The sequence below is a fragment of the Orcinus orca genome, chromosome X, assembly GCF_937001465.1.
Source record: "Orcinus orca chromosome X, mOrcOrc1.1, whole genome shotgun sequence".
In the NCBI taxonomy this organism is placed as follows: domain Eukaryota; kingdom Metazoa; phylum Chordata; class Mammalia; order Artiodactyla; family Delphinidae; genus Orcinus; species Orcinus orca.
Window position 1 is genome coordinate 118023995 of NC_064580.1, and position 23670 is coordinate 118047664.

Below are 23670 nucleotides of genomic sequence, written 5' to 3' on the forward strand. Positions count from 1 at the left end.
ACCAGGAAGTCCCTTGGTTGAATCTTTCATGTATGTTAAATCGTGTTGCTTTCTTCATGAAAATCAAGCCAGTTGTGTCCTTTATATAATTAACACACTCCCTCCAATGCAAAACTTAAGGTAAGGGAATAGCTCATTTGTATGGCAGAGTCACATACCTGCCAGAGACCTACTGTATCCAAAATGAGCCATTGGTTTCCAGCTAGTCTGTCTCTAGAGGAAAATTCATTTTTCTCTAACTTTCAGAGCTCTTGTAACTTTCTGTCCTAGTAACTCCCGTGTTTATTAAAGACTTTCTCATATGCAGGAAGATGCCCGGAAGGAATTTGGTTGGAAGCTGGTTCATGGGGATGTATTCAGACCTCCAAGTAGTGGAATGTTGCTGTCAGTTTTCCTGGGTCAAGAACACAAGTTTTGATTATGACATTTATTACTTTATGTGAGTAATCTCAGATCAATATGTGTCTTCTTCAACATTCTTAGTGAGCTGCTAACATGTTAAACTTTGATTCATGTGTACAAAAGAACTTTGAAAATTCTACCCTAAAGTTTAAGGAAATGTGTGTTTTATAGTACTTATATTTCTTTCTTCTCAAATTAAGGATATGAGTCTGAATATGTTCCTATATCAAGGAACTTTCATAGCTTCTTCAGTTTTGAGTAATTTATTGTAATGTCCAATACACTTGTTCCTTGATTTTCAAGGTAGATGCGTTCTTGAAAATCAGCATGTGGGTAGAATCATATTTTAAATGAACTCAGGGAGTTATAATTCAAAGACTAGCATTTTGAAATGCTATGGCAAGCCTGAGTGCTGGTCTTTAAATGTATAAGCGCAATGGCATCGTTAGTAGGCTGACAGTGGCTGAGGAACTCTGGCTGCCTTCATTTAGCAACTAAAAATGGAGTTTGTCAGTTTTTGATAACCAGAGTGCTGATTTTCACAAACAAAGCTGCTGTAAATAAATGGCTTATTAGCTGTTTCAGATGTCAGTGATAATTTCAAGATTTAGCTCTTAAGGTTATATTTTCCTAAGAGCAAGTCTCACTTTGATTTTTTCCCCCTTACCTTGAATAAAAGGAAACAGAAGGAAATTTTTGTGGGAAAAATGATTTGCTGTTTATGCAGTGACTACTGGAGTAGGGAAGAGGAAGATCTTTTGTTTAATTTTGATTTAAACAGTGAGATTAAAGGCTAAATTGAAAACATATCATTTGCCTTGTATGGAAAATCAGACTTTTTCATTAAGAAAAAATTGTCAAAAAAATTAGCTAAGAGAATAACATCAGAGAATTTCCTTGTATGCTGTTTCATAAAAATATCTTCATAAGGTTGTCTTTATTATAAAGTCCTATGTGCTTTTGAGGCCATTATTGTCACTGGTTTGATATTTCTCTTTTGTGCCTTTAGTTCTGGCCTGTCTTGGTTTCCTTTCCCCTGCCAATCGAGGTGCTTTAATGACCAGTGCTATTCTGTTATGGGTCCTTCTGGGAACCTCTGCTGGATATGTATCTGCTAAGATGTATATGAGTAAGCATTGCAACTGTTATTATTCCAGTAAGTTGGTGTGTTAAATGTAGAAATTAAAAAGCTGTAAAATTAAAAATTCAGAAATTGCATGGGGAATTTTAGCTGACCTAGCAAAATGTAGTTGTGTGTTAGTTACTATAAAGTATTTGTAAAGTGGACTAAATCCAGTTGCTCCAGTAATTCTTCTGTCCTTTACTTCCTCAGCATTTAGAGGTATTAAGTGGAAGACAAATTTTTTGCTGACGGCACTACTGTGTCCTGGGTTGGTATCTCACATTCTCTTTTCTCTACGCAATTATACTCTTTCTTATACTTTTTTTTTAAATAACTTTATTTATTTATTTATTTTTGGCTGAGTTGGGTCTTCGTTGCTGCAAACAGGCTTTCTCTAGTTGTGGTGAGTGGGAGCTACTCTTTGTTGCGGTGCATGGGCTTCTCATTGCGGTGGCTTCTCTTGTTGCAGAGCGTGGGCTCTATGCATGTGGTCTTCAGTAGTTGTGGCACGTGGGCTTCAGCAGTTGTGGCTCTAGAGCACAGGCTCCATAGTTGTGGCACACGGACTTAGTTGCTCCACAGCATGTGGGATCTTCCTGGACCAGGGCTCGAATCTGTGTCCCCTGCATTGGCAGGCAGATTCTTAACCACTGTGCCACCAGGGAAGCCCCTTTCTTACACTTTATCTTGGAAAAATCATTTTACACGATAATGAAGAGTGGAAAGGAGTTGAATGACCACTGTTTTTTCTGTGGCTTCAGCATTCTTTTTCTGGTGTATCTGCATTCTTTTCATCTTTCTGTACATCTTAAACCCTAGTACAAAGAGATGGCGATGGTGCTGCGGTATTCCATTTTGATCTTTGTTTTTGAAGCAGGTTTCATAAATGCTCATCTCAGTTATGCATCTTGCCTTATATATCATGTTAGAGTGGCAATTTATACACTACATTGTGTTATTCTCTTCGTCCTTGCCTTCAGTGATTATTTCTTCATGTCTCACCTAGTTACTGCAGTGTCATTAGTGACTATAGTCCCCAGGCACAGTCATGGTCAGAGTGAGAGTCGGGGTGGTGCTGCACAGTGGCCATAATGGGAGCTCATCCAGTCCCCTAATTATAGAGATGTGGAACCAGCATGTTCAAGGTCACACAAGAAGTCAGTCATGAAGCCCAGGCTGTATATAACCGAACGCACCCCTTACATCCCGTCCAGTGCTCTTCCCATAATACCTCACTGATAAGGTGCTGACTTGCTTAAGGTTTTATCTCCAAATTCTTTAATATGTTTTTTCTTAGTCAGCTTGGGCTGCCATAACAAAATACCATAGACTGAGTGGCTTAAACAACAGACATTTATTTTCTCACGGTTCTGGAGACTGGGAAGCCCAAGATCAGGGCATCAACAGGGTCGGGTCCTGGTGAGCACTTTCTTCCTGGTTGCTGCTAGCTGCCTTCTTGATGTGTCCTCACGTGGCAAGGGAAAAGAGAGAGAGAGAGAGAGAACTCTTTGGTGTCTCTCCTTATAAGGGCACTGATGCCATCATGAAGACTGCACCCTCATGACCTCATGTAAACCTTATCACTCCCTAAAGGCCCCATTTCCAAATACTGTCACATTAGGGATTAGGGTTTCAACATATGAATTTTGGGGGACACAATTCAGTCCATAGCAAGTTCCATTAAAAAAAATTCTTTCCTTGATATGTTCTGAAGGACAAGTTTTTTTTTTTAAGGAAAAAGTAGTGGATTATATCTTAACTGTTATGTGGTACTTTAATTTTCTTTTGTTGTAAAATTCCCATGTCCTTGATGCTAGAGTGTGTCACAATAGCGGAAGTCCTATAATGAAACTTATACATAGTAAATTCAGTTATATTATATACTAATTAGTGACAAAATGAGAACAAATGCTCTGTGACTGAGTATAATGCCATAAACAATTCAATGCAGTGATAGATGATATATTCAGTAGGCTCATAATCTTTTATCTACATGTGGCTTGTTTTTTCCTAAACTCCAGGGAAAAGGTAATATCATTGAAAAGACTGAACATTATAAGTTTACACATCAAATACATGTACCGCAGTTTTTGACTTATTTAAAATAAGGACAATGCACTCCCCTCCCCCTTACCACCTTGAATACAGCCATCTGCTTTTTCTATAACTCTTTTCAAGGGAACTAGAATGGGTGGTCTTTCCTGAGGTGAATGCTTTAATATATTTATGTAAGAAAGCAATGTCCTTGACAATATTTCAGATATTTGTTGCTTCAAGTTCAAGACTCAGATGAATCTGAAATTGAATAACTTTGGCAACAAAGTGCCATTGTGCTAAAGTCATTATACTGGATTGTCATGCAAGGGATATTGCAGGCAAGAACTAGTCAACAAACCATGTACTATTCTCTTCATTATTTAGTTACTCATTCAACATATTTATTGTGTTTTTAAAAAATTTTGTCTTGTTTTTGTTTTTTACTATATTTAATGCATTATGCTAGGCACTGTAGAGGAAATAAATGTAAATCTCCCCTGAAACTGCCTTCGTGGCTTCAGATGAATAATAATGGCCCATTTTTCATCAGACAGATGTTCCATCTTATTGTGAAAAGAAGTTACGTCATTGAAATAGAAAATATAAAAGAATTAGAATATGCTATGTCACTAAGCTTGATTAGCTAAACTGAACAATTAATGTCTGAAAAGCATTAGCATTTGCAATGCACTATGAGCTGTTTTTATCATGTTTTCTATGGGATCAATTTTGAAGAATGTTTTACACAGAAAAATTTAAAAATTAGAGTAGGAATCCATAATAACATGGCTCAGGGTTACATGGGCTATGAAATGATGCAGGGGCAAACCACTTTTGTGTAAATAAAAATTTTTTTTAATTTGAAAAGCAACTGTTAACAGTGGTTGTCTCCTGGGTGGCTGGGGGACAAGAGTGAGAAGGAGACTATTTTATACTTATTTTTCACTGTTTCTCTGTTTCTTTTTACTTTTCACATTGTGTACCATATGCATGCATTACCTATTTTTAAATAATTTAATTATAAACAACAATAACAACAACTCATAACCATATTTTGAAGTGGAGAGGTAGCATTAGAGGCTACCGGCATAGGCTTTAGAGTCAGACACACACACACACACACACACACACACACACCCTATGCTCTGTACACATAGGGGTCCATTTCCCAATTCTGCCCCTTTCTAATTAATGAGGCCTTGAGTAGGTTGTGAATAATGCTGCAATGAACATGAGAGTGCAGCTATCCCTTTGAGATCCTGTTTTCATTTCCTTTATATATATACCCAGAAGTGGGATGGCTGGATCATATGGTAATTCTATTTTAAAAATTTTGGTGAACCTCCATACTGTTTTCCTTAGTGCCTGTACCAATTTAGATTCCCATCAAGAGTGCACGAGGGTTCCTTTCTTTCCACATCCTCGCCAACACTTCTTATCTCTTGTTTTTGGTGATAGCCATTCTGACAGGTGTGAGGTGATATCTCACTGTGGTTTTGATTTGCATTTCCCTGATGATTAGTGATGTTGAGCGTCTTTTCATGTGTCTGTTGGCCATCTGTATGTCTTCTTTGGAAAAGTGTGCATTCAGGTCCTCTGCCTATTTGTCAACCAGATTGTTTTTTTGCTATTGAGTTGTGTGAGTTCTTTATATAATTTGGATGTTAACTCCTTATCACATATATGATTTGCAAATATTTTCTCACGTTCTGTAAGTTGTCTTTCCATTTTATTGATTGTTTCTTTTGCTGTACAGAAGGTTTTTAGTTAGATGTAGTTCTGCTTCTTAAGTTTTGCTTTTGTTGCTTGTGCTTTTGGTGTCATATCCAAAAAATTGTGTGAAGACCAACGTCAAGGAGTTTTGACCCTATGTTTTCTTCTAGGAGTTTATGGTTTCAGGTCTTATGTTTAAGTCTTTAATCCATTTTGAGTTAATTTTTGTGAGTGGTATAAGATAAGGATCCAATTTTATTCTTCTGAATGTGGTTATTCAGTTTCTCAACAGCACTTATCAATTTCTTGGCTCCCTTGTCAAATACTAGTTGACAGTATATGCAGGGATTTATTTCTGGGCTCTTAATCCTGTTCTATTAGTCTGTGTGTCTATTTTTATATCAGTACCATACTATTTTGATTACCATAGCTTTGTAGTATAGTTTGAAATCAGGAAATGTGATGCCTCCAGTTTTACTCTTCTCTCTCAAGATTGCTTTGGCTATTCGGGGTCTTTTGCAGTTCCATACAAATTTTACGGTTGCTCTTTCTATCTCTGTGAAAAATGCCATTGGAATTTTTCAGCTGGCAATCTACTAATCTAATTTCTGTCTCTATGGACTTGCCTCTTCTGGACATTTCATATAAATGGAATCATAAAAAGTGTGGCCTCTTGTGTCTGACTTCTTTCACTTAGCATAATGTTTTCAGGGTTCATCCATGTTATAGCATGTATCACTACTTCATTCCTTTTATGATTGAACAGTATTCCATTGTATCAATATACCACTTTTTGTTTACCTATTCATAAGTTGATGGTCATTTGGGCTGTTTTCACCTTTTGGATAATATGAATAGTGTTGCTATGAACATTTGTATGTGATGTTTTGAGTGAAAATATGCTTCCAATTCTACTGGGTAGATACTGGGTATATACCTGGGAGTAGAATTACTGGGTCGTATGGTCACTATGCTTACTATTTTGAGAGACCGCCAGACTATTTTCAAAAGTTGTTGTACCATTTTACATTCCCACCAGCAATGTATGAGGGTTCCAATTTCTCTACACCCTCGTCAACACTTGTTACTGTTTTTGCTTATAGCCATCCTAATTATTATGAAGTGATCTTTCATTGTAGTTTTAATTTACACTTTTTGATGACTAATGATATTGAGCATCTTTTCATGTGCTTATTGGTCATTTGCATATCTTCTTTAGAAATATGTCTATTCAAATCCTTTGTCCGTTTTTAAATTGGATTATTTTTCTTTTTATTGTTGAATTGTAAGAGTTCTGTATATATTTTGGTTACTAGTTGCTTATCAGGTATATGATTTGTAAATATTTTCTTCCATTCTGTGAATTGTCATCTCAATTTCTTGATAGTGTTCTTTGAAGTGCAAAACTTTAAAATTTTTATGACATTCACTTTATTTACTTTTTCTTTGGTTGCTTGTGCTTTAGGTGTCATATTTAAGAAGCCTAATCCAAGGTCATTAAAATTTATGCTTGGGCTTACATGGTGGTGCAGTGGTTGAGAGTCCACCTGCTGATGCAGGGGACACGGGTTCGTGCCCCGGTCTGGGAAGATCCCACGTGCCGCGGAGCAGCTGGGCCTGTGAGCCATGGCTGCTGAGCCTGCGCATCTGGAGCCTGTGCTCCGCAACAGGAGAGGCCACAACAGTGAGAGGCCCGTGTACCGCAAAAAAAGAAAAATAAAATTTATGCTTATGTTTTCATATAAAAGTCTTCTAGTTTTACATCTTAAATATAGGTCTTTGATCCATTTTGAGTTAATTTTTGTATATGTGTGAGGTATGGATCTAACTTCATTCTTTTGTACATGGATATCCAGTTGTTCTGACATTATTTGTTGAAAAGACTCTTCTGCTCCAACTGATTTGTCTTGATTCCCTTATTGAAAATGAAGTGTCCATAAATCTGTGGGTTTATTTCTGAACTTTCACTCCTATTCCATTAGTCTATATGTCTATCCTTAGACCAGTACCCGTAGTCTTTTCTCCTTTTTTTTTTTTTTTTTGCGGTACGCGGGCCTCTCACCGCCGTGGCCTCTCCCGCCGCGAAGCACAGGCTCTGGACGTGCAGGCTCAGCGGCCATGGCTCACGGGCCCAGCCGCTCCGCGGCACGTGGGATCCTCCCGGACTGGTGCATGAACCCACGTCCCCTGCATCGGCAGGTGGACTCCCAACCACTGCGCCACCAGGGAAGCCCCTTTTTTCCTTTTTTTATAAGTTTGTTGCTCCTTTTTGTGTATTTGTAATCTCTGAGATTATCTCTAATCTATTTATTTATTTATTTATTTTTGGCTGTGTTGGGTCTTAGTTGTGGCATGCGGGGTCTTTTGTTGTGGTGTGCAGGCTCTTCATTGTGGCACATGGGCTTCTCTCTAGTTGTGGCACATGGGCTCCAGAGCACATGGGCTCTCTAGTTGTGGCATGTGGGCTCTCTAGTTGTGGCACACAGGCTCAGTTGTTGCAGCGCATGGGCATAGATCCCACGGAATGTGGGATTTTAGTCCCCCAACCAGCGATCGAACCTGCGTCCCCTGCATTGGAAGGTGGATTCTTAACCACCGGACCACCAGGGAATCCCACCCATAGTCTTGATTTTAGTCTGTAGCTTTTAATACATTTTGAAATTAGGAAGTGGGAGTCCTCCAGCTTTGTTCTTTTTCAAGATTATTTTGGCTGTTCTGGAACTTTGCATTTCCATGTGAGTTTTAGGAAGGGCTTTTCAATTTCTTCAAAAAGCTGACTGGGATTTTGATAAGACTGCATGGAATCTGTAGATCAATTTGGGGGATATTGCCATCTTAACAATATTAAGTCTTCCAATTCATGAATACAGGATGTCTTTTCATTTATTTGGTCTTCTTTAATTCCTTTCAATTACATTAGACTTTGGGTGATTTCAGAACTGTTAAATTTATTGAGACTTGTGTTATGGACTAACATATGGTCTATCCTGGAGAACGTTCCATGTACACTTGAGAAGAATGTGTATTCTGCTGTCAATGGGTGGAGTGTTCTATAGATGTCTGTTATGTCTAGGAGGTTTACAGTGTTGTTAAAGTCTTTCATTTTCTTGTTGATCTTCTGTCTAGTTGTTCTATCCATTATTGAAAGTGTTTATTCAAGTCTCCAGCTATCATTGTTGGATTGTCTGTTTCTTCCTTCAGTTCTGTCAGTTTTTGCTTCATATATTTTTGGGGCTCTGCTGTTAGGTACATATATGTTTACAATTGTTATATATTCTTGATAGATTGATACTTTTATTGTTATAAAAGTCCTTCTTTACCTCTCATAATGCTTTTTGTCTTAAAGTCAAATATACTTTGTCTGTTAGAAGTATAGCCACTCTAGCTCTCTTTTGGTTACTGTTTGCATGATATATCTGTATACAGTTGACCCTAGAACAACATGGGGACTAGGGGCCCTGACCACCTGCACAGTCAAAAATCTGTGTATAACTTTAGAGTCAGCCCTCTCTATCCACGATTCTGCATCCACGGATTCAACCAATAGCAGATTGTATAGCACTGTAGTATATATTTATTGGAAAAAAATCCATGTATGAGTGGACCCGTGCAGTTCAAACCCATTTTGTTCAAGTGTCAACTGTATGTAAAATCCTTTTACTTTCAATCTGTTTGTGTCTCTGAATCAAAATTGTGTCTCTTGTAGACATCATATATTTATTTGGATCATTTTTGGGGGGTTCCTTTTGCCAACCTGTGCCTTTTAATTGGAATATTTCATCCATGTACATTTAATGAAATTATTGATAAGGTAGGATTTACATCTGATATATTGCTATTTTCTTTCTATAAATTTTAGGTCTTTTTTGTCCCTTCATTACTGCCCTCTATTGTGTTAAATAGATATTTTTAGTGTACTATTTTTATTCCCTTGTCCTTTCTTTTACTATTATTTTGAGCTTCTTTTTAGTGGTTACGTTATAGATTACAATTAATGTCTCAATTTATAACAATCTAGTTCAGATTAGTACCAACTTAATTTCAATATTATTAAAAATATTATATGCTCATATATAGCTCCTTTCCCTCCTCCCTCCTTTGTGCTGTTATTGTCATACAAATTACATCTTAATGCTTTGTATGCTCATCAACACAGATTTATAATTACTGCATTATGCAGCTGTCTTTTAAATTTGATAGCCAAAAAAAGGGTTTTAAATAATATTTACTAATATCATTTACTAATATTATTACCTTTCTAATCTTAGGCTTCTTCATCTGCAGTATGGAAAAAATAGTATTATCTACTTCATATGGTTGTTATGAAGATTAAATGGGATAATGTATTAAAGCATTTGGAACAGTGCCTAGCACATAATAAGTGCTTAACAAATGGTAGCTGTGGTTATTAGCTACTGTTTTCTTCTATTATCATGCCTTTGCTCAAGCTATTCCATCTATTTGTAATCCCTTCGTTCCAATTTTCCAATGACAAATTTCTGTTCATTCTTTAATTTCTAGCTCAAATACTACCACTTTCATGTTTTGAAATTGTACAATGTCTATTACCATTATTACAACACTTACAACAGTATTTCTTAGATTGGAGTTATTTGTGATATGTCTTATCTCTCATTTTAAATTCAAAGACTCATGAGGGTCAGTACTATGTCTTACTCATTTCTGTATCTTTCACAGTGTGTAGCCCAGTGCCTTGTATGAAGTATGAGTGCTTATAGAGAGTAAGTGCTCAGTAAATGACTGAATCATAAATAATTTAAAATGCAAGACATATTCAGTTTCCTAGTTCTGTTAGTAGAACTGAATGCAGTTTAAAAGCAATAAACCAGGCATGATACAAAGAACATGTTTCCCTCAAGAGGTTTAGGGGCTCTCTTAGGTACATGAGAGACAGAATCATAAGGTACTGGGATTCTTAGTTCTTAGAATGTGATAGGTTACCAGAGAATTTCAGTGCCTCGTGGCATATACATGGACAGTAAAAAAATGGATTTGATATTGAGCTGCATGAGTTGCTTGTATGTTTTGAAGATTAATCCTTTGTCATTTGCTTCATTTGCAAATATTTTCTCCAATTCTGAGGGTTGTCTTTTGGTCTTGTTTATGGTTTCCTTTGCTGTGCAAAAGCTTTGAAGTTTCATTAGGTCCCATTTGTTTATTTTTGTTTTTATTTCCATTTCTCTAGGAGGTGGGTCAGAAAGGATCTTACTGTGATTTATGTCATAGAGTGTCCTGCCTATGTTTTCCTCTAAGAGTTTGATAGTTTCTGGCCTTACATTTAGGTCTTTAATCCATTTTGAGCTTATTTTTGTGTATGGTGTTAGGGAGTGATCTAATCTCAGACTTGTACATGAACCTGTCCAGTTTTCCCAGCACCACTTATTGAAGAGGCTCTCCTTTCTCAACTGTACATTCCTGCCTCCTTTATCAAAGATAAGGTGACCATATGTGCGTGGGTTTATCTCTGGGCTTTCTATCCTGTTCCATTGATCTATCTTTCTGTTTTTGTGCCAGTACCATACTGTCTTGATTACTGTAGCTTTGTAGTATAGTCTGAAGTCAGGGAGCCTGATTCCTCCAGCTCCGTTTTTCGTTCTCAAGATTGCTTTGGCTGTTCGGGGTCTTTTGTGTTTCCATACAAATTGTGAAATTTTTTGTTCTAGTTCTGTGAAAAATGCCAGTGGTAGTTTGATAGGGATTGCACTGACTCTGTAGATTGCTTTGGGTAGTAGAGTCATTTTCGCAATGTTGATTCTTCCAATCCAAGAACATGGTATATCTCTCCATCTATTTGTATCATCTTTCATTTCTTTCATCAGTGTCTTATAATTTTCTGCATACAGGTCTTTTGTCTCCTTAGGTAGGTTTATTCCTAGATATTTTATTCCTTTTGTTGCAATGGTAAATGGGAGTGTTTTCTTAATTTCACTTTCAGATTTTTCATCATTAGTGTATAGGAATGCCAGAGATTTCTGTGCATTAATTTTGTATCCTGCTACTTTACCAAATTCACTGATTAGCTCTAGTAGTTTTCTGGTAGCATCTTTAGGATTTTCTATGTATAGTATCATGTCATCTGCAAACAGTGACATCTTTACTTATTCTTTTCCGATTTGGATTCCTTTTATTTCTTTTTCTTCTCTGATTGCTGTGGCTAAAACTTCCAAAACTATGTTGAATAATAGTGGTGAGAGTGGACAACCTTGTCTTGTTCCTGAACCCAATCCAAAAATGGGTAGAAGACCTAAATAGACATTTCTCCAAAGAAGATATACAGATTGCCAACAAACACATGGAAGAATGCTCAACATCATTAATCATCAGAGAAATGCAAATCAAAACTACAATGAGATATCATCTCACACCGGTCAGAATGGCCATCATCAAAAAATCTACAAACAATACATGCTGGAGAGGGTGTGGAGAAAAGGGAACCCTCTTGCACTGTTGGTGGGAATGTAAACTGATACAGCCACTATGGCGAACAGTATGGAGGTTCGTTAAAAAACTAAAAATAAAACTACCATGTGACCCAGCAATCCCACTACTGGGCGTATACCCTGAGAAAACCATAATTCAAAAAGAGTCATGTACCAAAATGTTCATTGCAGCTCTACTTACAATAGCCACGACATGGAAGCAACCTAAGTGTCCATCAACAGATGAATGGATAAAGAAGATGTGGCACATATATACAATGGAATATTACTCAGCCATAAAAAGGAACGAAACTGAGTTATTTGTAGTGAGGTGGATGGACCTAGAGACTGTCATACAGAGTGAAGTAAGTCAGAAAGAGAAAAAGAAATACCGTATGCTAACACATATATATGGAATCTAAAAAAAAGAAAAAAAATGGTCAGAAGAGCCTAGGGGCAAGACGGGAATAAAGATGCAGACCTACTAGAGAATGGACTTGAGGACATGGGGAGGGGGAAGAGTAAGCTGGGACAAAGTGAGAGAGTGGCATGGACATATACACATTACCAAACGTAAAATAGATAGCCAGAGGGGTGGGATAGGGAGGGTGGGAGGGAGGCAGATGCAAGAGGGAAGAGATATGGGGACATATGTATATGTATAACTGATTCACTTTGTTATAAAGCAGAAACTAACACACCATTGTAAAGCAATTATACTCCAATAAAGATGTTAGAAAATGGATTTGAATTTAAATGGAGAAGCAGTTAAACTAATGAACATACGCTTCCTAAGAGAAATTGAAGAAAGTAAAATTATTTATTTATTTATTTATTTATTTATTTTTGCGGTACGCGGGCCTCTCACTGATGTGGCCTCTCCCGTTGCGGAGCACAGGCTCCGGATGCGCAGGCTCAGCGGCCATGGCTCACGGGCCCAGCCGCTCCGCGGCATGTGGGACCTTCCTGGACCGGGCACGAACCCGTGTCCCCTGCATCGGCAGGCGGACTCAACCACTGTGCCACCAGAGAAGCCCTATTTGATTGTTTTTTAAAATAAATTTATCTATTTATTTTTGGCTGCATTTGGTCTTTGTTGCTCTACGTGGGCTTTCTCTCTAGTTGTGGCGAGTGGGGACTACTCTTTGTTGCGGTGCACGGGCTTCTCATTGCGGTGGCTTCTCTTGTTGCAGAGCACGGGCTCTAGGCATGCAGTCTTCAGTAGTTGTGGCATGTAGACTCAGTAGTTGTGGCTCGTGTGCTCTAGAGCACAGGCTCAGTAGTTGTGGGCTTAGTTTCTCTGTGGCATGTGGGATCTTCCTGGAGCAGGGTTCGAACCCATGTCCTCTGCACTGGCAGGTGGATTCTTAACCACTGCGCCACCAGGGAAGTCCCTAAAATTATTAAATGATGTCCTATTCCTTCATGTAACCCCTAAAGCAGTAGGTAGAAAAGGGAAAGAGTCAGCAGAGGTTGATTGGCATGTGCTCAAATTTTAAAATTAGAAAGTTTGAATTCCAGTACTCAGTATTAGGTGAGTGACTTTGGATAAGTCCTATAACCTTTCTGATTGTCCATTTGCTTACTTGTAATGCTTGTGTCACAGAGTCATTTAGAGAAGTAAATAAACTAATGGATTGTGAAATTGTTTTGTGAGCTACAACGCATTTTTAGTCACTCTTTTCTTTTCTGTTCCTACTGTTCTATGCCTATCATCTGCTATAGCATTTCCTATGTTGTAATTTATTTGTTTATCTCTGTCTCCCACTAGACTGAGCTTTATCAGAGCAAGGATTTTTGTTTTATTTATCTTGGAACACCAGGGCCGAACACATAGGTACTCAATAAATGTTTAATGAATGTGTGAATAAATGTTTCGAGTAGGAGGTGGACCCAGGTTACCTTTTAAGTTTCCTTTTAGTTTTGCTGTTTAAGATTCCATGAAAAGGTCTAGAAATAATTAGAGATTGACAAAGGAATTCACACTTAGAATATAAAAACCTGAAATTGAAGGGCAGTTACAGAATCATTAAACACATATCAACATTCTAGAGTGTACTTTCAAAAGGGAAATTGTTGAGACGGGTTAATTGAGTTTATGTATAAGAAGGGAGGTTATGATTTGTCAAGTGAGAAGTAATTTTTCTGGCCATAGAAAGATAACAGCTGAAATGAGTCTCTCCAAAGCTAGGAAATGTGGCAGAGGAATATCGTGGCTAAACAAATTCATTACAGCAGAAAGGTATTAAAAAACATTTTAAGAAGTATGGTTAAGTCATGGGAAACTAGGCTCCCTTATTGAGATGCCAAAAACTGATGAGACATAAGGTGGAGCTTTTGTTGTTGTATATGTTGTTTTTGAAAGGACTGGAAACTACATCTTCAACAGGAGCAAAGTATGAATAGATATGTTTACTGAAAAAAGTGTTGATAGACAGAAGAGACCGTGAACACAAGGGGGAAAGGTGGAGTAGAAGTAATAAAATGAAAGAACAAATGACTGAAGGTTTAGAAAGGACCAACTCACTTATAATGAGAGAGGGGGAAGCATCCAAGGCAGTGATCCTAAGTAAGAAATTGAAAATACATCGTAAATGTGAAGGCAGCCTTAAAATCCTAAAATTAGAATGGACCTTGAGAGAATTTACAACTGAAGAACAAAACCAGAGATTCTCTAAACAGTAGACCTCAAAGCCTAACCTGGTTCAGCATGAAGTGGCTGTCACCACATTCCCTGGCTCTGATCTTTGACAAAATGTTTGGGGTAGGAGAAGATAGACGTGATTGGTCAAGTTGGTTCCTACCATAGAGACTTTATTATAGCACAGTGGAATGGAGAAAGCTTGCTCTTAAAAAAGTCATACACATCTGATTACGAATCCCAGCTCTACCTCTTATCAGCTGTTCAATCTTCAGCAGATTACTTAATATCCCTAAAATACATTCAGAAAGAACTCTGTCTATCCACATAACTTCTGTTTTTCATATACCTGGGTTGATCATTAATTTTCCTTTTTTTTCCTGTTCTTCATTTCTTTCTTTTTTTAAACACTGCTTTCTAAGACATTTCATCAGCTTTATCTTCCAACCCTTTTATTAAGATTTAAATTCCTCTTGTCATTTTTTAAAAACTGAAGTATAGTTGATTTACAATGTTGTGTTAATTTCAGGTGTACAGTACAGTGATTCAGTTATACATATACATATATATATATATCCTTTTTCAGATTCTTTTCCATATAGGTTATTACAAAATACTGAGTATAGTTCCCTGTGTTATACAGTAGGTGCTTGTTGGTTATCTATTTTATATATAGCAGTGTGTATATGTTACTCCCAAACTCCTGATTTATCCCCACCCCCTTTCCCCTTTGGTAACCATAAGTTTGTTTTCTATGTCTGTGAGTCTCTTTCTGTTTTATAAATAAGTTCTTTGTATTTTTTTTTTAGATTCCACATATAAGCACCTATTGTCATATTTTTAATTCCTAAGACCTCTTCTATTTTCTCAAAAGTCCTTTAAAATTTCCTCTTCTTGTCTCATGGCTGCAAAGTCTTCTTTAATTTCTCTGAAGATCATATATTTTCTTGGTAAAGTTTTCTTCTGAGCTTCAGGGATCTTCTCTAAGGGACTAGCCCTCCCGTCTAACGTGGAGGTCTTCAAGGGGAGTTGTTTGGCTCTGCAGGTCTTCAGCATCTAAGGCTGACTTTCAACCAGTCCTCCTGGTGTTAGCCAGTCGTTCACCCCTACTTGTAGAGGTACCTGGCACTGCAAATTCCTGAACCTTTTTGGAGCTCTGTGGTATAAAATTTCTTTAAAAAAAATTTTATTTATTTATTTTTGGCTGCGTCGGGTCTTCGTTGCGGCACGCGGGATTTTTTGTTGAGGCACACGGGCTTAGTTGCCCCGCAGCATGTGGGATCTTAGTTCCCTGACCAGGGATCGAACCCGCGTCCTCAGCATTGGGAGGTAGATTCTTAACCACTGGGCCACGAGGGAAGTCCCTTGTGGTATAAACTGAGTTGCCTCTCAGCTTTCCCTACTGATGACTTCGGATACAGGTTCCCACTTTCTACTAACTTGGTTACTATTTGTCCGCTATCTGGTTTCCAAAATTTGCTGTTAATGTCTTCTCCCCTGTATCCCCCATCCTTTTGTATTTATGCCTTTTAAAAATTCCTTTGCTATAATTTTATCAGGGTTTTGAGGAGGGAGCAGAGCTAAATGTGTGAGTTCAATCTGCCATCTTTAACCCAAAGTCTTTTAATTCTTCACGTCTTTTGTATCCTTCAGGTCTTTTATATCCATCCTTTACATTTTAACCATCACCACATTGTACAGATTCTTAACATTTTAGTCTCCTTGCCTCTAGTGTCTCCTCCCTTAGATTTGTCCTTCGAAATGCTGTAGGTTCACCTTGCTGGAAAACTGCGCTGTGTACCTCACAGCTTGGAGTGTAAAAACCCTTCAGTTGCTTCCTGATGCTGACAGGATAAAGCCTACATTCCTTAACCTGACTTTCAAAGCCTTCCACAATCTAGCCTCTGCCCACCTTTTCAACCTCATCTTTTAGGCTTTCAGAAACACTCACATCCATACCCACCCACAGCCATACTCAGCTTGTAGCTGTGATCAAACTTGTCTGGCACACATACAAGCACAGTAGCTGGGCTTGCCTGGGGGTCTATCCAGTAGACTTAGGGGTTGACCTGCTGATTTTGAATGACTAATTTAAAACTCTGTTTTATTTTTTTTGGAAAATTTAAATTATTTTATTATAAAAAGTTATACAAAATAAACCATAAACACAACAGTGAAAAATAAAATTTAAACAGAGTTAAGCCAGTCCATAAAACATTTCAAATGAAAAAATAGTAACAAAAACGTTATCAGCACATTTGAAATTATTCATCTTTAGATATATGATGCTTTATTTCCTAGACTTAACATAGTGATCTCATTACACTTAGTTAGGCTGTGAAATATTACATAGTATTTTTATTTATTTATTTTGCGGTACGTGGGCCTCTAACTGCTGTGGCCTCTCCCGTTGCAGAGCACAGGCTCCCGACGCGCGGGCTCAACGGCCATGGCTCACGGGCCCAGCCGCACCGCGGCATGTGGGATCTTCCCGGACCGGGGCACGAACTCATGTCCTCTGCATTGGCAGGCGGACTCTCAACCACTGCGCCACCAGGGAAGCCCTCAATATACTTTTTATTTATCTTTTATTAAGTATAGTTGAATTACAGTGTTGTGTTAATTACTGCGGTACAGCAAAATGACTCAGTTATACATACATACACTCTTTTTGTTGTTCTTTTCCATTATGGTTTATCACAGGATATTGAATATAGTTCCCTGTGCTGTACAGTAGGACCTTGTTGTTTATCCATCCTATAGATACCAGTTTGCATCTGTTAATTCCAACTCCCACTCCTACTCTCTCCCACACCCCTCGCCCTTGACAAGTATATATATATATATATATATATATATATATATATATATATATATATATATATATATTTTTTTTTTTTTTTGGTGGTACGCGGCCTCTCACTGTTGTGGCCTCTCCCATTGCGGAGCACAGGCTCCGGACGCGCAGGCTTAGTGGCCATGGCTCACGGGCCTAGCCGCTCCGCGGCATGTGGGATCTTCCCAGACCGGGGCACGAACCTGTGTCCCCTGCATCGGCAGGCAGACTCTCAACCACTGCACCACCAGGGAAGCCCGGCAAATATATTTTTTAAAAGCAAATCAAACTGGCCACCATTCCTGAAAATGCCTCCTACACTATGCTGGAATTTAAAAGGACTTTTAATAACTTCAAGCCCTATCTGCACTACATGTGAGGCAGCCTTTAAAATTTCTTTACCTCCTGTACTGAAGGCAAAGAAAAAGAAATTGAAAATATCTGCATGATAGTAAAAAATTTTCCCCCATTACTTAGAGCTATTAATAGAAATTGTACGGCAGAATCTTTATTAGGAAGGCTGTGAAAAAAATAAAGATGTGTGTAAGATAATTTTAATGAAATTTCTTACAGGAAATATTTGTAAAACTCTTTGTTTTAAATGAATACTTGTCTGACTTGAGGCTTTTTTTTTTTAAAGCACTGACTAATTTAATCCTCAGATCCACGGTGGCATTGGTACTTTTGTTTTTAATTAATTAATTTATTTTTGCTGTGTTGGGTCTTCGTTTCTGTGCAAGGGCTTTCTTTAGTTGTGGCAAGCGGGGGCCACTCTTCATCGCGGTGCGCGGGCCTCTCACTATCGTGGCCTCTCTTGTTGCAGAGCACAAGCTCCAGACGCTCAGGCTTCAGTAGTTGTGGCTCACGGGCCTAGTTGCTCCGCGGCATGTGGGATCCTCCCAGACCAGGTCTCGAACCCGTGTCCCCTGCATTAGCAGGCAGATTCTCAACCACTGCGCCACCAGGGAAGCCCCTGACTTGAGGCTTTTAATAGTCCATTTCATTCAGTCTAGGATTCTAAAATCTTTTTTTAAAATTAATTAATTACTTTTATTTATTTTTTGGCTGTGTTGAGTCTTTGTTGTTGCGCGCGGGCTTTCTCTAGTTGCGGCGAGCGGGGGCTACTCTTCGTTGTGGTGCGCAGGCTTCTCTCACTGCAATGGCTTTTCTTGTTGCAGAGCACGGGCTCTAGGCATGCGGGCTTCAGTAGTTGTGGCACGCAGTCTCTAGAGTGCAAGCTCAGTAGTTGTGGCACACGGGCTTAGTTGCTCTGCGGCATGTGGGATCTTCCTGGACCAGGGCTTGAACCCGTGTCCCCTGCATTGGCAGGCGGATTCTTAACCATTGTGCCACCAGGGAAGTCTCCTAAAATCTGTTTTTAATATATGTATTTTCTTAATTGTGTTCACTATATTGCATATTGAGTTTTTCAGTGGTATATTATTCCACACCTTATTTATTTTCTGCTAGACTCTTGAGCTGAAAAGATGAGTGGAATGTAGAAATTATGTCCTGTAATAAACTGCTATCTTATTATATGGTATTGAGTTTACGCTCCAGCTCAATGACTGGGTTTTTACAGTGTGATTTAATATTCTTCTAGGGTTTAGCGTAGTAATTTGTGATATCCTTCCCACCAAAAGAGTGTTCTGACATTCACATCAAGTATGTTTGTAACATTTTCCTGAAATCATAACGTTTTCTGATGACTTTTCTCCTCTAGTATCCTCTTTGCTGACCTCTTCATCATGAATCTAATTCTTTGGGTGGAAGGGTCATCAGCTGCCGTCTCCTTTGGTACCCTGATAGGTATCCTCACAACGTGGTTTGGAATTTCAGTACTGCTAACATTTTTTTTTAAACAAGTTTATTTTCTTTTTTTAAAATTTTATTTATTTATTTATTTATTTTTGGCTGTGTTGGGTCTTCGTTTCTGTGCGAGGGCTTTCTCTAGTTGCAGCGAGCGGGGGCCCCTCTTCATCACGGTGCGCAGGCCTCTCACTGTCGCGGCCTCTCTTGTTGCGGAGCGCAGGCTCCAGATGTGCAGGCTCAGTAGTTGTGGCTCACGGGCCTAGTTGCTCCGCGGCATGTGGGACCTTCCCAGACCAGGGCTCGAACCCGTGTCCCCTGCATTGGCAGGCAGATTCTCAACCACTGCGCCACCAGGGAAGCCCCCACTATCATTTTTGGGTGCATACATTGGAAGCAAGAAAAAGGTAAACTTTAAAAATACTTCTTTTGACCATCGAGTGATGTCTGAAATAATACCTCCATGTGTGTAGACTATACATGGAATGGAAGATGTACCATTGGAGAAAATGACAAAGAATAATCATTTAGGGATAAAAGACTCCTACAAATTGTAAATGAAAGACAGTAACACTTTAAAAGGCATTCTTTAATGTATTTCTCATTTTATGGGTTGTTTATATTTCCCTCTCTCTCTGATGGGCAAAATTAAAAGGATATATTGTAGGAAGGCTGACTTTAAGAAAGTCAGAAAAATAATAAGACTATATAGTTGGGGGAAGAAAGCTAAGATACAATCCAAGAAATGAGGCTGTTCAGTTTACAGATTTTTTTCTTTTCCATTATGGTTTATCCCAGGATATTGAATATAGTTCCCTGTGCTATACAGTAGGACCTTGCTCTTTATCCATTCTATATGTAATAGTTTTCATCTAATCCAGTTTACAGATCTGAAGTTAGCCTGTTCCACGTATAGGGAAAAGGAACAGTATACCAAAAAGACTAAATGAGGCCACACTGCAAAAGGGTTGTATTATAAAGATATAGCAGGGGAGAAATCAGACAAAACAAAACAGGAGGTGGAGTTCCACAGAGAGCAGAAAAAGAAAATTTTCTGAAAGCTATTGACAAATTTTCAGAGGCAAATTATTAGACAAATTCTAAGAGAGAACTTTTGGACATCATATATTATTTCATATTGCAATAGTCACTAGTAAGTTTTGTCCAATCTCTCCCTTGAAATTTGTAGGAAAAGATAAACATCCTTACTGTTTAGCTGTGTCCTATCTAGTATGCTGGCCACTAGACACCTGTGGCTTTTGAGTACTTGGAATGTGGCTAGTCTGAATTATGTGCTGTAAGTGTAAAATACACACTGGTTTTCAACCATTTAGAACAACAACAAGAGGAATGCAAAATATCTGATTAATAAGTTTTATATTGATCATAAATTTAAATGATAGTATTTGGACATGTTAGATCATTAGATCAGATAAAATATATTAATAAATTAATTTTACCTGTTTTTTTTTTTTTACTTTTTAAAATGCAGCTACTAAAAAATTTGATACTGCATTTGTGGCTTGCATCATAGTATTTCTGTTGCACAGCATTGGTCTAGCCTCTGCCCACATAACTGCTCTTGGAAATATTCAGATTCAAGATTGTGTATTTTGATGGTATCTGTATAAATTTACTTCAGTTTTGTTTCATTCTGATTTTCATTTCATTTATTTTCGAGCAATTTAGGTATCCAGTTCGCACAAACCAGATTCCCCGTCAGATTCCTCAACAGACTTTCATTAGAAAACCACTTTTGGGCCTCATCATCAGTGGCATTTTACCTTTTGGCTGTATTTTTATTCAACTCTTTTGCATTCTAAACAGTATTTGGTGAGTATTGTATCTTCATAATCTCAAAAATATTAAATGTTAATAAATTAATTTTTTATATGTCAAAGAGGTTAAATTCTGGTGTGGTAAAACTTTATTTGCTACCCTGTTTTATCCAGGAAATAGCAATCTGACCTGAGGGAATTTCCTAGGAAACTAAGACTTAATTCACAAAATTATAAAGCTACTTTTGGATGGAAATGTCTATAAAGATTTCCTTTTTGGAAATGAATAACCTCTTTTTTTTGTTTTGCGGTATGCGGGCCTCTCACTGTTGTGGCCTCTCCCGTTGCGGAGCACAGGCTCCGGACGCGCAGGCTCAACGGCCATGGCTCACGGGCCCAGCTGCTCCGCGGCACGTGCGATCTTCCCGGACCGGGGCACGAACCCGTGTCCCCTGCATCGGCAGGCGGAATCTCAATCACTGCGCCACCAGGGAAGCCCTTAATAACTTCTTTTTAAGCCTTTCCAGGTGACTTAGAAAAGTTGGTCTCAAACTGTACTTCTTTGAGATTTTGCAAGGGGTGGGATGGGGGTGTCCCTTGGAGGGAGGTGCGTAAAGATGGGAAGGGGCAGCTCTGATTTGTATCTGTTTTCCATACTGGCCTTCCATGCAAGATTTCATTTAGAGTTTCTCTGCTAAAAATAATTTGGAGACCACTGATTTTGGGTCTTCATCTGTACTGAGCTATAAGTAATGGTTTTCTATCTTCCTTTCTGTCAACTGTTAGTTCTGATGTCAGATGCCTTTTCCTTATAACTTTCCTCTTTTTATCTGCTACTTTTAATCTGTTGTAGTTTAAGAAGTCTAATAGCCAAGATAGTTAGAGATGCATGTGAAGTAGGAACAGGTACTCTCTGATTAAAGTGCCACAGCTTTAGTGCCCCTGCCTTGTGACAGCTATTTCAGTTGCTCCAAGTCTCTTTTTTTCTTACTTCCTGATTCTTGACAGCATTTTAGTTTCGGGAGTTGGCCAAGTGGGGTGTTACTGTGGAAGGATTTTTGGAGAGGGGGCAAAAGCACCATAAAATGAAATAAGATAAGATAAAATAAAATAAATAAAATGCAGTCGCCAACTGTGTGTGTTTATAACACTTTTGTCCCAAAGGAATCTTCTGGACAAAACTTTGAAGTCCTTGGAAATTAGGCTTAATCACGTACATTAACTGCTCACCTTTTAAACAGCATTGTGTCAAAATTGTTTAAAAGGTAAGCAATAAAATCTGTTACCTTGTCAGCAACTAAATATTTAACATGCTGCGAAATAGATTACAGTAACCAAATTTTCCAGATGTTTTTGAAGGAAAAGTAACTTTAAAGCGAAACTGAAAGATTCTGTAGATGAATTAATTTAAAAAAGTTTTTTTAACTTTTTACTTTATATTGGAGTATAGTTGATTAACCATGTTGTGATAGTTTCCGGTGTACAGCAAAGTGATTCAGTTATATGTATACATGTATCTATTCTTTTTCAAGTTCTTCTCCCATTTAGGTTGTTACAGAATATTGAGCAGAGTTTCCTGTGCTATGCAGTAGGCCCTTGTTGGTTATCCACCTTAAATACAGCAATGTGTACATGTCAATACCATATTCCCTAACTATCCCTTTTCCCCCACCCTTTCCCCCTGGTAACCATAAGTTCGTTCTCTAATAGATGAATTAATTTTTGTTTCAATGAGAAACAGCACGCTTGTTGCGTACAACTTTGTATGTATTTATTAACTCTAGAGATGATTCTCTCCTACCTCCATCCTTCATCCTCACTCCCAGGTGTATATCTTACATGAGGTTTTAAAATGGGATATTGATCGGTTCACCAGTTGCTTCTTCTCTTCAGAAGGCTTTTAAAAATGTGTATTTCTTATCCCAATTTAGTCAGCTCGCTCTATAATAATGAAAGAAATTACTTCATTCCTTCGAAGTTTGACCTAAATGTAATCCACACATAGATGTTTTTAAAGATGCATGTTTGAAAGTATATTTAATAGAATTATGTGTGTCATGCTATAAAGACCTATTAGGGGAAGCTACCTGTCAACAGACCTCCAAAAGCAAAATGGCGTGTGTTTCTGTGGTTTTCTGTTGTATAATGTAGTCACTGGTATTTATGGCATTTACAACCTTCCATTTCTAAAGAGAAAGCATGTTTTTAAATGTGTATAGAGAAAATTGATGGGTCTCAAGTGAAAACTAAATTATAGGATCAGAGAAATATGGGTAAGTAGCAACACTGATTCTGACGAGAGAGGATATGACCAAACTCTGAAGCTGTGTAGGTAAAGGAATATATATATATATATATATATATATATATATATATATATATATATACTCGATACTACATGGATACTACATGGATACTACATGGATTTGATGATACTGCATGGATAGATGAAGGTTTGGAATGAAAAGCCCAAGGTGAGAAAAGTGTGTTACAGTTTACTGTATAGAGTTGGACGGATCTTTTTGTGTGTATTGTTAAGTTAAAGGTTATTTTAAAGCTGTCATTTTTCTTTTCAGGTCTCATCAGATGTACTTCATGTTTGGCTTCCTTTTCTTAGTCTTTATAATTCTCCTGATTATTTGTTCAGAAGCTACCGTTTTGCTGTGTTATTTTCATTTGTGTACTGAGGTAAAGACATAGGAAACAAATGTATCTGAAGCTTTCTAAACTTGCATTACTGGAATTAGAGGTCTGTGTTGAGAAAGGAATTGAAATAAATGTTAACTGCATGGTTTCTGTAACTTGGGATCACTTTTATATTGTGTTTTTCTAATGACACATTTTAATTTTAATGCATCTATCAAGTTAATGCTACTTTGATGGAAAATTTT

The 23670-nt window shown here is 37.9% G+C and overlaps 1 protein-coding gene and 1 pseudogene across 1 annotated transcript in view; both read left to right on the forward strand.

Moving 5' to 3' along the window:
* The window catches only part of LOC101279489 (N-alpha-acetyltransferase 11-like), a 233057-nt gene that overhangs the window by 67824 nt on the left and 141563 nt on the right, over positions 1-23670 (forward strand). The gene's annotated exons all lie outside the window — the stretch shown is intronic.
* Positions 1-23670, forward strand: part of LOC101279240 (transmembrane 9 superfamily member 2-like) — a 98544-nt pseudogene that overhangs the window by 46718 nt on the left and 28156 nt on the right.